This window comes from Bidens hawaiensis, unplaced genomic scaffold, assembly GCF_021521415.1.
Source record: "Bidens hawaiensis isolate Kalapana, Puna unplaced genomic scaffold, B.hawaiensis_p1.1 tig00016268_1, whole genome shotgun sequence".
Taxonomy (NCBI): Eukaryota; Viridiplantae; Streptophyta; class Magnoliopsida; order Asterales; family Asteraceae; genus Bidens; species Bidens hawaiensis.
Window position 1 is genome coordinate 429,132 of NW_027492486.1, and position 7,058 is coordinate 436,189.

A 7,058-nucleotide genomic window follows, 5' to 3' on the forward strand; every position below is an offset into this window, starting at 1 on the left:
TTTAGTTTGATGTCAATACAATGTTGTCATATTGCTCAAAATTAATAAAGGGAAGTGTGAAACATGTATGCAAAAGGTAATAGAACGCGTATAGAGCGTATCATTATTCATAATGGCTTAAAAAGCCTTGATTACAAACTTGACAACTTTTACATGAAACATTTTCTAAGTTGTGCTGCGTTCCATGTGCGCGGGATCTTCTTTCCATTTAAATCTTTTAAAGCGTATGCGCCTTTTCCCAATTCTTCCGAGACTTGATAAGGTCCCTCCCAGTTGGGAGACATCTTTCCCGGGGGTATTGCGCGACTAGCTTCATTGTTCCGAAGGACAAAATCATTCTTCTTGAAGTGGCATTCTTTCACGCGCTGATTGTAGTATTTTTCTAGCTTTTTCTTGTATTTGGCTTCACTGATGATAGCCGCCTCTCTGCGTCCCTCAAGCAAATTGAGATCCAACCTCCTTTCTTGCTCGTTATCCGTCTTACTCATCATGAGCACTCTATAGGATGGGCATCCAATCTCTACTGGAATCATAGCCTCCGTTCTATAGGTTAGGCTGAACGGGGACTCGCCATTGCTGGTTTTGCTTAATGTCCTGTGCGCCCACAGGACATTAGGTAACTCCTTGACCCATGCATGGGACTCTCCCTCCAACCTTTTCTTCAGCCCATTCAGCAAGCTTTGGTTCACGCGTTCCACTTGACCATTCCCTTGAGGGTGGTATACTGAAGTGAAGACCTGATTGATGTGCAATTCCTTGAACCAACTGGATATCTTCCTGTCAGTGAATTGTTTGCCATTGTCGCTCACGATTTCCATGGGCAGGCCAAAACGGCATACGATGTGGCTCCAAATAAATTGCTTCATTGCCTCGACTGTAATTTTTGCCAGTGGCTTGGCTTCAACCCATTTTGTGAAATAGTCTACTGCCACTACCAAAAACTTTACTCGCCCTGGCGCTTGTGGTAAGGGACCCACAATATCGATTGCCCACTTGTGGAAAGGCCATGCAGAGGTCACCGGAATCAAGTTGTTCTTTGGCCGCATGGTATTTGGCGCATAGCTCTGACACGCTTTGCATTTTTGGATCTCTTTTAACGCGTCCAAGTACATGCCTGGCCAATAGTAACCTGCGTTCATTGCCTTGGCGACCACCATGCGCGGGCCAGCATGTATTCCACAGATTCCTTCGTGTATCTCTCTGATCACATAGCTTGCTTCCTCAGCGTCTAGGCATTTCATGAGTGGTCCAAGATAAGAGCGTCGATATAACGTACCATCGAGCATTTCGTAGTTCTGCGACTTGTGTCTTATCTTCCTCGCCTGTGCGCGATCGTCTGGTACCTTTCCCTCCTTCAAGAATTCCATTATTGGAGTTATCCATGATGAAGGTGTTGTATGAATTACAAGAACAGACTTCGCTCCCACTGACGGGTTGCTCATTACTTCCACCCTGACATCTTTGCCAAAATGATCGAAGCTGGTTGATGCCATCTTGCTTAGCGCGTCGGCAGACTTATTTTTACTGCGCGGAATGTGTATGATTCTGAAAAAGTCAAATTGTTCGGTGAGTTTCTTCGCCTGCTCTAGATACAGAGGCATGGTGTTCTCCTTGGCATCATAAAGGCCATTGACTTGTGCTGCTACCAGGTATGAATCTACATGAGCCTCTAGCTTTTTAACCCCGAACTTGTGCGCGATGCGCAAACCAGCCAGCAGGGCTTCATACTCAGCTTCATTGTTGGTGCTCTTGAAATCCAACCTGATTGCGTAAGTATACTCATGATTTTCTGGATCCACCAGTTTGAGGCCTGCGCCGGACCCTTCGTTGTTTGAAGCTCCATCAGTGAATAATCTCCAAACGTTTTCTTCATTATTGGCTTGCGGAGGGTCTACTTCGCGCTGAGCCTCTTCGACTTTTCCTTCAGGGATTTCTGCGATGAAATCAGCTAAGACTTGTCCCTTGATTGCTGGACGAGGCTTATAGGTGATCGTGTGCTCCCCGAATTCCAGCGCCCATTTTGTCAGCCTTCCTGAGAGCGCGGGACGTCGCAAGACTTGCTGGATGTTGTAATCAGTCAGGACTTCAATAGGATGACCATTGAAATATCTGTGAAGTTTGCGCGACGCATGCGTTAGTGATAAAACTAACTTTTCTATGATGGTGTAGCGCGTCTCAAGATCTGTCAGCACCCGACTTACATAATAAATTGGTGTTTGGATTCCCTTGCGATCCCCCAATAATACTGCGCCAATGACGCGCTCTCCTGCTGACAGGTACAACGTTAAAGTTTCACCAGGTAGTGGAGCTGTGAGCGCAGGAAGATTTATCAGACATTCTTTTATCTCACTGAAAGCTTGCTCGGCCTCAGGCGTCCACTTGAATTGGCTTTTCTTTAAGCAATTTCTCAGTGTGTTAATGAATGGTGTAGATTTGCTTGCATGGTTTGCTAGGAACCTATTAATTGATACCAATTTACCATTCAACTTTTGAACTTCCTTCATGGTGGATGGTGAGGGCATGCCGAGGATAGCCTCCACCTTTTCTGGGTTCACCTTGAAACCATCCTTGATGACCATTACGCCGAGAAATTTCCCTTCTTCAACACCGAATGTGCATTTGCTCGGGTTGAGCTTCATGTTTACTTCCTTTAGGCGCCGAAGGGTTTCTTTGATGTCTTTGAGCATTTGTTTTTCCTCCCTGCTTTTAATCACCAAATCATCGACGTAGACTTCTAAGTTTTTTCCAATCTGCTCGTTGAAAATTGCATCCATGAGTCTTTGGTAAGTGGCTCCTGCATTCTTCAAACCAAAGGGCATTTTTGTGTAACAGAAAACACCCTTGTCAGTTCTGAAAGCAGTCTTGTCTTCATCCTGTGGTGCCATTTGAATTTGGTGATAGCCCTTATAGGCATCCAGGAAAAATTTGAGCTTAAATGGCACCACAGAGTCCACCTTCATGTCAATGTTTGGGAGGGGGTAACAATCTTTTGGACACGCCTTGTTGAGGTCCTTGAAATCAATGCACATTCTCCATGACCCATTGCTCTTCTTTACCATCACAGGATTGGCTACCCATGTTTGATATCGTATTGGGCGAATGATATTCGCACGCAGTAGATCTTCTACTTGCTTATTCATGGCCTTTGTCTTCTCTTCTCCCATGACTATTTTCTTTTGAGCAATTGGCTCCACGGACTTGAATGTTGAGAGAGTGCTGCGCCAGGTCTCGCGGAACCCCAGTCATATCAGAATGTTGCCACGCGAAGACTGACATATACGTTGTGAGCAATCTTTTCATTCTCACTCTTGTGTCATCTGATATCGTAGCTCCGATTGTGATTGTTTGTTCTGGGAATTTTGGGTTGAGAATCCATTCCTCTGGCGCGTTGTTTGCCACTGGAAGCTTCATTCTCCCCTATCGAGGTATACTTATTACTGCGCATAAGTGATCTCGGTACACAAATGTTACTCCTGTTGGTGTTGGGAACCCCAACGCGCCATGCGCTGGTGACGGTATGGCGTTGAATTGGGCAATCGTTCCTCTGCCCAAGATCATACTATGGCATGAAGTGGTGGGCAAGACCAGGAAGTTGACAATTTCAGCTCGCTTATGCTTCTCATCCCCCATAGTTAGTTCGAATTGTATCTGACCTAGGGGGTGAATAATTTCGTTTGAGACACCCGAGATTGGTGCACTCACAACTTCAAGCCTTGCTTGGTCTGCTGGATCCAACTTCCTGAAACATTGCTCATACATGATGTCTGACTCACTACCGGTGTCCACCAGGACTCTTGACACCTCATAATAAGCGATGTGTGCAGTGATGACTAGAGGGCTGCTGATAGACGGGCCTCCTCTGATTCTTGGAAAGATTACTTGTTGCTCGCGCCAATCCCTTTGGATTTGCGCGCTTCTCTTCCTCGATCTTTGCCCTTGCCTTCTTCCTTCAGCTACACAGATTCTTTTGAAATTTTTACTGGCTGAGGCTCCGTCTGGTTGTTCGTTCTCTGGTCTTGGATTTTTTACCAGGTGAGCCAACTTGCCCGATTTCACATCTTTTTCGATCGCATCCTTCAAATGATGGCATGCATCAGTGTTGTGCCCTGTGGATTTGTGAAACTCACAATATTTGCCACTGCTCGGTGGTCCCTTATGGAGTAATGGCCTGGGGTTTTTAAACTGGACATTCTCTGTGCTTAACACTTGCGAAGGCGTTTTGGTGATGGGGGTCCATATTCTTGGTAGAGGTCTGTTAGGCTCTCTGCCGCCTTCCTTCTTGTCACCTTCTCCGCGATTAAGAATGTCTTTTTGGGGTTGGGGTGAACTTTGTTGTGCTTGCTTTTCTGTAGGAGAATAATTGGTTTGTTGCAACCTGGACCATACGGAGTTTTGTTTGCGCCTCTTTTCATTGTTGCGTGGTGCTTCTGTTTGATGCCCTTTATCTCTTGCTCTGTCTTGGGCAATTTGTTGTTCATTTCGCGCGAAGACTCGCGATGCTTCCATAAGCTTAGCCCAAGTGGTTGGCATGCCTTCTCTGCTCACGAGAGCTCTGCGGAGTTGATCACTGCGCGCACCTTGTATAAAGGCCACGCGCAAGAGTTGTTCAGTGATGCCTCCAATTGCAAGAGATTCCTGATTAAAACGAGTTATGTAGTCTTCAATGGTTTCATCATTCCTGCGTACGCAGTGCATGATGTCATCGGGGTCGCGCGTGTGTCTGCGCTGCTGTACAAAGTGAGCCTGGAACTTTTCCAATAGCTCTTCGAACCCATCGATTTGTCCTGTCGGCAAGCTTTCGAACCAGACACGCGCTGCGCCCATGAGGCAGCGTGCAAACATGTGACACCATGTTGGCATCGTCCAGCTTTCTAAGTTTCCAGTGTTATAAAAACCTTGTAAGAAATCATCTGGATCTGTTGTACCATCGTACTTGCCTAAACCACTTGGCATCTTGGTTTTGTGTTGAATGGGAGCCTTCGCAATGCGCTCAGCGAATTTTGAATGTTTTACCAAGATGGCTGGCCTATATGGTGTGGTTACGTCCACTTGCTCTTTCGCTTGTGGGTTGTATGGTGTGTATAAATCCATATCAGCTTTGGCTCCAGGTGCTATGTGCATGTGTGCGCGAAGCTGTGAACCTCCTGCATGAGTATCTAGCGTCTTCTTCATGCTGTGCACCTCTTCCTCATCACTAATATCAGCTTGTTCGGTGTGAACAGAATGACCGTCTTCCAGCGCGCGCGTCTTTTTTGTTGTTCCCTGAATGGTTTGTTTATCAAATGCGAGCCTTTGTGTTAAATCGGCTAACTTTTTGTGTTTTACCAACTCATTGTATTTGTCCATTAAACGCCGTTGTTCGTTTATGAGCCATTCTTTAGGGTAATTGGTTTCAAATTCCGGGCCCATTGGTCCTTTTTGTTTTGCACCAGTCAGATTTTGGAACGTGAGATCGTCTGGGGGAGTTTCAGTTTGACTATGAGGTGTTGTGTTGAAGGGATGGTTACTGGTGGTGCGCGCAGTGTCACGCGGCGCCCTCAGAACCTAATGTCCCTCATTAACATCCTCAAGCTCATTATCCTCCAGAACTTGATCATTGTTTCGAACACCGGAAACCATGGTGAAGAGAAAATTGATGAAATAGTAGTTTTGTTGCCGTTGTAACAGGTGATGGCGCCAATGAAGAAGCGTGTATCGACTTACTTGTATACGATCAACGTTCCTCGGGTACGAGTGTGCTATATCACCGATGGTTTTCCGAGATACGAGTTCTTCCACCTACAAAACGAACAGCACCGTGAGCTTACCCCTCAGAAAGGGACAGAGGGGTCCTCTTTGGGTAACCCTCCGGTGTGAGAATCAGGTATTGTAGGAGAAGATAATCAGGATGTAAAAATGAGTAAAGGACTTAGAATATATTTTCTTGCCTCCTTTTGCACTGTTGAGGTGGTGTGGTATTTATAGTATTAGGGTTTCCAATGATTGGGCTCAGACCCAATTAGGGCCTTTTTGGCCTCCTCCTATTGCTTCGCGCCACGTGTACTTAGGACACCTGGTGCTTTTTCATTGATTATTCTCTGACCAAGGTATTTCACCTGACCCATGTGCCATCACGTGGTGGCACATGGGCTTTGCTGAGTTGTCCACCCTTCATTGGCAGCTGTCAACATCAGCACATTCTTTATTCCTTAAAAGATACATTCTGGAAGGTTGCCTGATGAGTACAATCATGGTTGTCCTTATCCTGATTTGGATTAGACTATTGTCTCATTTGTTGTGTGTCGCTTACGCGCGGCCTTTATGCGCCTATACCGGGGATGCGCAAGGTCTTCTCTTTATTCTCACAGATGTTTCATGCGCTTGCACGTATGTGATATGCGCCACGAGCAGATGTTTCATGCGCTTGCGCATAGGTTTTGGCTTTGTGTCTTCATGACATCTGATTTCAAGCCTCTTGTCTATATCTTGTGGGTTGACCCGCCCCGCTCGATGTTAAGGCGGGTACATACCCCTTCAAATATCATCTTCTATAATCCATTTGAATTTATCGCGTTCCTTCTCAATAAAGTATAAACATGCTTAAAATTTATCCAGATGTTCATACTTTAAATTATCTTCACCGACAACTCTTTATTAGCAGTCGCATACTCAATTAATTCAGCTCTCTCCAGCTGCTCCCATGGCTTGCCGACCAACGAAGACTGCTTAATTTGGTGGATTTGACGATTGCTCTGTTGAAGGTCTCGAATTCATCTTATTGGGTTTGAAATTGGGCTTCTTTGAGTTCTTTTGGTGGGGAATTGGGGATTGGCCAGTGGGAATGGGCGGCGGACGATGGAGGGTTGTGGTCGCCGGCGGTGGTAAGTGGCCGGCCGATGAATTCGGGTTAGGGGATGAAGAAAGACAGGAGAAATTTAGGTTTTTTATTTTTTCTTTTTTTTCTTGTTTATAAATGAATAAAATGTATTTTTCTATATTTTAAAATAAACCTTTTTTGCCATGTCACGTCTACGTCATCAAAAAATTAACGAAGTTAAACTTCTGTTAGACCGGGACTG